Raw genomic sequence first — 8023 nt, 5'->3', positions numbered from 1 at the left:
AGGGATACATATCAAAGGATCCAATGGAAAGGTCAGACTTCAATGCCCCCAGTAAATGGTTCACCATATCACCTACTGGATCTAGGTCGAAAGAAGTTGAGCAGAAAGTGAAAGGCTCATCTTCATTAGTAGGTACATGAACGGGATATGTTGCCACATAATTACCCTGTAGCGGGGAATATACCCCTTGCATATAAGGACAAATTAGGGAATATGGTTGATTAAGAGTCATATTAGGACCATTGAAATAAAGATGGGCAATGGTCATGATTATTCCTTCATGCGGGAAGCACATCAAACAAAAGAGTGAAGAGACAAGAGCTCCCATGACTTAAAAATAGTCACGCTGGAGGAGTAAATTAAACTCCAAAGGGCCTTGGACTACCATGACATCGATATAGACAATCTTTCCTCCCAAAGTAATAGGAAACTTAGGAAGGATCCCTAATGATTGATTGGTTCCTCTATTAAAAGCCAACATATTCTAGGTAACAGGCACAAGCTATGGAGAACCTAAAGCTTGCCAAGTAGTTGAGGACATAATATTAATAGATGTGCCTTCATCTATGATTGTGCTAGGTATGACCACATTATAAGCCTGTACTGTGTAATCGAAGGGCACATAAGGAGTAAGACGATATCCTGCCAGTCAACTCTAATCAAAGGAAGTGACCATACTACTTGGAGGGGGTACTGTGGGAATGGGAGAACTATCCCCTTATGCTATGGGAATGAGAGGATTTCTCTCAAATCTTGTGGGAACAGGAGGATTTCTCTCCAATGTTGTGGGAAAGAGAGGATTCCCCCCCTATACCGTGGGAATGGGAGAACTATCCCCCAGTTCATTGGGACCTGAAGAAATGAGAAGAACATGAGCTATATGAAATTCACTCTCTATGGGAAAGGTACGATCAACTGAAGGTGGAATCAAGTCAACCATTTTCTCAATCAATGGTTGGTCAGGAATGGACTCATGGGATTCACGTTTAGAGAGAGTGTGATTGATTGGATTTAGAGTCTGATCAATCACTTCATCAACTAGTGGAGGATTGGAAGAAAGCTTCTAGTAACTAGCCAGAAGTTGTGGCTGAGAATCTGTAAGGTTTTCCAACACTTTTTAGGATTGAAGCTTCAAGGCTTCACCGATGCAGATTAGGCAAGGAGTCCATCTGATAGGAAGAGCACATCAGGAGGGATCTTTAATATTGGGTCAACGTCATTTTCTTGGTACAACAGGAAACAAAGATCAATTGCACTGAGTTCGGCAGAGGCAAATTACATGGCTACAAGTCAGGTAGCATGTGAGGCTATCTGGATGAGGAAGATCCTGGTTGGTTTGTTTGGTCAATAGAGGGATTTGACAATGATTTACTATTATAATCAGAGTTGTATCAATCTCTCTGAAAATCTAGTTTTGCATGATCAGTCCAAACATATTGATATCTGATATCATCATCCAAAAGATTCTGTATTGAGGTGGATCATGTTTTTAGATTACATTCCCACAAAGGAACAAGATGTTGACATCTTGACAAAGGAATTATCATGATGTAAATTCAAGTTCCACAAATACAGGATTAGGGTAGCTGATAATCCCTTTCTTGTTAAGAGGGAGTGTTGAGAAATGGCGACAAGAGAGTCTAGTTTAATTTGTACTTGAATTAAACTGGAAATTAAATTTGAATTCTATTCTCATAGAAACTTAAAATAGTGAAATTAAGTTTATTAAACTTACATAACTTAGTAAATTTGATTTGGAAGTCTTTTGGAAGTCATGTGTATGTTGTCCCTACTTTCTAGGAGTCTAGTATGAGTTAATTGTGAGTTTTAAAATATAAGAGTCACTTTCATGAGTCAGTTCAGTTAAATTAGTTCTCAAACTAATTGAGAGAACTAATAGTGAGTTAACAGTCAGTGGTAACATTAATGAACTCCACCAATGCTACTCTAGTTAACTAAATATTTAATCATAAAAAACTCGTGCATATCGAATTAGAGAAAGACCTAGTGGAGGTTCGAATGCAGGGATACTGTACTATTTGTTTATATTTCTGTTAGTTGCACTGATAGTGCATGCATTCAGGAATTGATACTTGAGGGATTGTGTAGTTTTAGAGGCTTTATTTCCCTTTAAATATAATTTATCCTCCACAGGAATTACACATTGGAATAGAGACTTGGAGATCTTGTGAAGAGGCTACGCTTTGGCCTTGAGCTTGCTTATGAGTTAGAGATTGAATTTGCTGAGTGTTGAGATTGTTCTAAAGAGAACAAACATTGTAATTTCATCTTGAGTTTCTGGACTAATACAAAGCAAATAGTGGGGTTTTGAGTTGTGTCTTTCCCCGGGATATTTATTGTGTTATGTTCCTTTGATTCTCTTCCTCCATTGATTATTGTTTACTCGATGTTTATGGGCTTCCACTATAAATAGTAGAAGTAGATTCATGTCTCTTTATTTAGAAAATTGCATTAGCTTGTGAATCTATAGGATATTCTACAGTGGCTAGAAGTATAAATTGAGCATGAGTTTTTGAAATCCTACTCTTGGCTTGTATATTATATCTAATGCTATGTTGTTGATCAATATGAATATAAGATTCAACATGACTTTTGAGATTGAGATGTGTGCTCTACGTATAACATTGATTTTAAATCTAGATTAAGTTCTTGCTAATATGGCTCTATTGGTTGTTGTGTCTAATTATATTAATGTATAAAGAACAGACCCACATTTTGGTATTTATTCTTAAATTTATGTTATGTATAATAGTTGAAGGGTTGTGCAAAGATGGGCTCCTTATATAAATTGTAGAATCTGCAATCCCAGTAACATATACTCCTTTTAACTCTCTACTCTATTTCCATAATTGTATTATTTTATTAGTTCATTTTCACTTTAAATAATAGGGTTGAATTCTAAAGAATATAAATAAGTTATTCATTACCTCCTATTAATTTAATCACAACATTATTATTTAACAATTAGACCTAAGCCTAAATGGTTGGATGTCTTTTCCAAAAATTACAAATAAAATATTTCAAATTTGGTCCCACCTTGTGTGGAGTAGTGGAACTTACCCTCCTACCTCCACACATGATTTACATTCGCACATGTGTTACTTCTGCATGGACTTTAGCTCCACATATTCCTTTCTAATTTCATAGTGTTTTTGATAAGTGAATGACAATTTATGTGAAAAAATGTACTCAAAAGTAATAATAATGAATAGGAAAATGTCTTTTATTTTGCAAGATTTAGAAATAAAATCTTGGAAATATTTATTCAAGACTATACACGTTATTCTTAATAAAAAATATGGTCACTAGACTTCTTTCAAGTGAAAGTTTAATTAAAAAATAAGGACATTGATGATAAAATCCCTCTTCTTGGAAGTGGTAGGTTCGAGCCAAAAGTTAATTAAAATTAAAATTTAGTTAAAAGAAAACCTAAAGAGAGTAGGAAACATTTCACTTAAAGTATGGAAGTGAAAATCAAAATTTAATTAAAAAACTCATTCTCTAGGCATTTAAGAACATTAAAGATCAAATATCACTATTGATTTGCAACAATATTAACACACCTTGAACATTTAGTATATCCCCTCAATTGCATGGGGGGAAATTTTAGATTCATGTTATAAAACTTGAAATTGAGAAGTAGAGGTGCAATTGCATAGCCCATTAGTTATCTAACATCTCATAAAAAACTATAAAACCCATTAGTCATTTAACATCATACGAAGAGCTATGAAAATTGTTATGAAGTAGAGTTGTAAAAAAATGTGAAGAAGAAAAATACAAAGATTAAATTTTGTAAAGTCGTTAGCTAGAAAAGAAAACTATAAAGTAAAATTGGTAAGTACATCCTATTTTTATGGAGGAGCGGGTTTGAGGGAGTGGGATTGGGGTGGTTAGCCATAGTTCCTCTAACCTTGTTGTTGAGCATTAGAGAAGGTATGTAATTGCCACTTATTTCATTATCTTTTCCTTTAATTCATAACTTCTTTACATTATGAAATGGGCATATGATGAAGGATTATGATAAGGTTTAAGAGATTTGTAAGTAACATAAAATGACTAATTATCACCTTTTTCTATGCAGAAAATGAAGAAAATGGAAGATCGCCATTTCAAATGAAAAGACAATGCAAAACCAACTGTTGTCCCTTTGACAGGGAACCACATCCAGATGAGGCAATCTAGATCGAAGCACATAAGCCAGGAAAAGGAAGAATAAAAACCAAATCAATGCCAAAGGACGAAGAGATAACTAAAGGATAATGATATGGTGAATCCTTCAGGATCCTTTGATCCTGAGGGATCGGTACCTTAAGAATATCTGTATCTTCAGCATTTCCACCTAGCCGCTATAAAAAGGGGCAACGCTTCTAGCCCAAGCGGTAGATTATTTTGGTTTTTTAGAATCTACTGTTGCAAATTGAACTTTGATCATCGAATTTCTTTAAAGAGTGATTACTGTAGCTCTGTTTTCATGATTAATACATAAGCTTTGTTACTGTTCCATCTTTGATTCTGGAGTAACCGCAGCAGTGCGTCCCTAGAGGCTAAGGGCCCGGCCCTAGTGGATCACTTGCTTTCTGTACCATTATTTTCCAATTCCAAGTCGTGTGTGGTTTGATTTCTTTTATTTACTTCATTCACTAATCTGTTGTTCCTTATCATTTTGTTTACTGGCTCTGTTATATTTAATTCATACTCAAATAGTAAGGTTATCTTCTGCAACTGAAATGTTATGTTGTTCACTCTGAGATCATATCGCATTGTTGTTCCCTTATAGATTGACATGATTGTGTAACATTGTTGTTCCTTTACAGATTAACATTATTGTGCATTTACAAAGTAACATTGTTGTGCATTACAGACCAATATTGTTATTTATTTATGTTATGGTTTACCTCTAAGTGTGATTGTTGTTCATTTGCATTGCCATTCCATTGTAGCCGCAATTGTTGTTTCTTCATAATCGTGATTAAGATTTATTATGTCGAAATCCAGATTATTGATTCCATCATTATAGATTCACTGTGTGTTAACATTTGATTTAGTTAGCTCTGCATTTACAATTGCTTCAGTTGTTGTTCAATATTTCATAGACTTTCTTTGGTTTGTTGTTCCATTCTTTGTTTGCTATTCAAATCATTTCCGAGTTAAAGGCTGCTACTTAATTCCTTTAGATTACGATTGCTACTTAATTCATTTCTGTAAGTTAAGGCTTTGTTGTTCAAATAGATTAATTCTTGTTCCCTTTTCTGTTAATTGAATTATCATTTCAAGTAATTGTTTTGGTGTGATAGAACGATCTGCAACTGTAGTGAACATTGACCATTGTTGTCTGGTTCCCAGATTGGAGATCGTCTCTTTGATTGCTTTGCAATTGCATCAGTTTACAAAGGGAAGAGTTACCATTACTGCACCATTGACTGGTGAGTGTTGTAGTTTCTTAAATGAATGACTTAGTTACAAAGAATTTCGATTTCTTTCCATTACATCTAGAACTTGTTTCCAGCATTTATTTACTTTTGCAAAAGCACTATACTACTAGCATTATTCTTGAAAAATGACGACCTAAGACTGAGTACACTCTTGAGATAACAAATCGTACCTAGATTGATAATTGATGTAGGGTAAATAGAGGTGAAAAAGACCCTTTTTACTGCTCGACATTTTTGCATTGTTGCCAGGGAAGAGTGTAGCCATTTTTTTCTTTTGAGAGTACTGTAAGTACCTGCTATGAGAGAATTGGGTTTTAAAAATGGAAGGTAAGAACCTGTGTACGGAGCATGTAATAGCCCTGCTTTCTTGCCCGCTTTCTTGAATATTTGTTGTTATTTTGGGTACAAATCAGCATTTAATTTATGTACATGACTAAGTAGAAAAGGCCTGAAAAGAATCCTAAACCACTACCCAAGCCTGATAAAGCTAAGGGACCAGTGACCCTTGGCTGATCGACCTTTATAGATGAAATCCTTAAAAAAGAAGAATCTCAGCCTTCAGTAGGACCTAGAAAAGTTGCTTCTAAACAACCTACTAGTTCCCTTCAGGCCACAAGATCACCATCTGTAGCCTTTGCTGAGGTGCACAACCAAACTGAGGAGCAAGATTTTCAAGAAATTGAGAATTCTAGCCCAAAATAATTGTAGGAAGGGAACCTTAGTAATCTCCACGAAGGGAGAGGAGAAATAGGCGAAACTGAAGAACCAAGATCTCCTCTTGGAATAATTTAGCCATTAAGTAGCCCAAATAGGGGAATTGCTGCAAAAATCATCCAGAACGAAGTTGAAGAACCTCAAGAGTTAAAATCCTCCCAGACATTAGGAACTCTCATCATCCCAGACAAAGGAAGTGTTGCTAAGGCCATTCCTATTAAGGCCATTCCTGTTCCATCTAACCAACCTAGGAATACCCTCCTAGAAATCCTAGAAGGTTATTGGCACATATTTGACCAAATGGCCTAGAACTAGCAAACCCCCCAAACCTCCACATTGCAATATCCCATTGTAGATACTATAGTCAATGCACGTATGAAGGAAATTCCTCTCTAGCATATCCCTACATTTCATGGCCTAACATCAGAAGACCCAGATGCATTTTTGTTTGAATTTGATGTGCTATGTAGGGGCTATGACTATACCACCGATCCTCCAAAGCTGAAACTATTTCCCTCTACATTAAAAGGAGCTGCTTTATGATGGTTTACAGGGTTGGGTGGAGGTGTTATACATGACTAGGATCAAATGAAAGGTGCTTTCCTGAAGAAATATCAGGATTATTGTAGGTATAGAGAGTTAAAGGATGAAATATTTCAGATGGTAGCTAGACCTAATGAGACGCCAGAAGAATACGTTGAACATTTTCAGTATAATCTTCAAAGATCTCCTTATGCATCATTACCCTTACCTGACAATCTTCTAAAAACAACATTAATTAAAGGCATGAAGGAACAATGGATTGAAACACTAAATATTAATGAAAAAGGAGACATCTATCAAGAAGAATTTTCTAACATCATTGAATTATGTATTAAGATTTCACAAGGCAGCACAAAGCTAAAACTATCAGAACATGACAGGTTCACAAGGGACAACAAGATCTCTCGAGAAGGAGAAACTTGAGCAGAAATTGGAAATTTACTAGAAAAATTCAAAACTGATATATTGGGTACTCTGACAACACATCTCGACATTATGCAAGTGAAACAGAAACAAGCAGAAGCGGAGAAAAATATGGCAATATTTTGTCCCAGATGCAGAAAGAAACACAGCCACAAAGAATGCCCATTAGATGTAGTTCGAGTTTGTGCCATTTGTACCCACTCTACAGAGAGTTTCCCTTCACTTCTTGTTTTGAAAGGAGTAACAAAGAAGTGGAAGAAGAACCAGAACCAATGTACCTACTTAATCAGTGACATCAATGGCAACCGCGACAATCAGGTATGTTCCCCAATCCAGCTTCTTCTTTCCAGCCTCCACAATATCATGCTCAGTAATATAATACAATGTGGAAAAATCAACCTCCCTTCTCAAATTGGTCACAACAACCATTTCCTTCATCACCACCATGGCCGAATCAAGCAAGCCAATCTAATTGGCCAAACTTTCCCTATGCTACACCATATTGGAAAAATAATGCATACCCAATGCAATGGTCTCCTCCCACTTCGCAGAGTCAAGCCTGGCAGACAAACTGAAAAAGACCGATGAATAATCTAGTAGGATCCATTCCACTCCCTCAACCTTAAGTGCCAGCATTACAACAAAATCCCCAGTACAACTTAAGATCGCAACAGCCAGCACAACCCAACCTGAATCCAAATAACAAACCAGTACAATATGTTCAAATAATTGAAACACCAGATCTAGAAACTAATCTAAGGGAGTGCAACGACCTTCAATTAAGGTCTGGGCGCATTATAGAAACCGAGGTAGATAAAAATGTTCAAGTTCAAAATCAGTTACCCGCAGAACAACCATTACAAGAAGAAGATGTGGCCAGACAACAG

The sequence above is a fragment of the Pinus tabuliformis genome, chromosome Q (genome assembly GCF_031772625.1).
Source record: "Pinus tabuliformis cultivar Carrire ecotype Pingquan chromosome Q, CPIR1, whole genome shotgun sequence".
In the NCBI taxonomy this organism is placed as follows: domain Eukaryota; kingdom Viridiplantae; phylum Streptophyta; class Pinopsida; order Pinales; family Pinaceae; genus Pinus; species Pinus tabuliformis.
The sequence above is the reverse complement of the archived record's forward strand: the minus strand, read 5'-3'. Positions refer to the sequence as shown.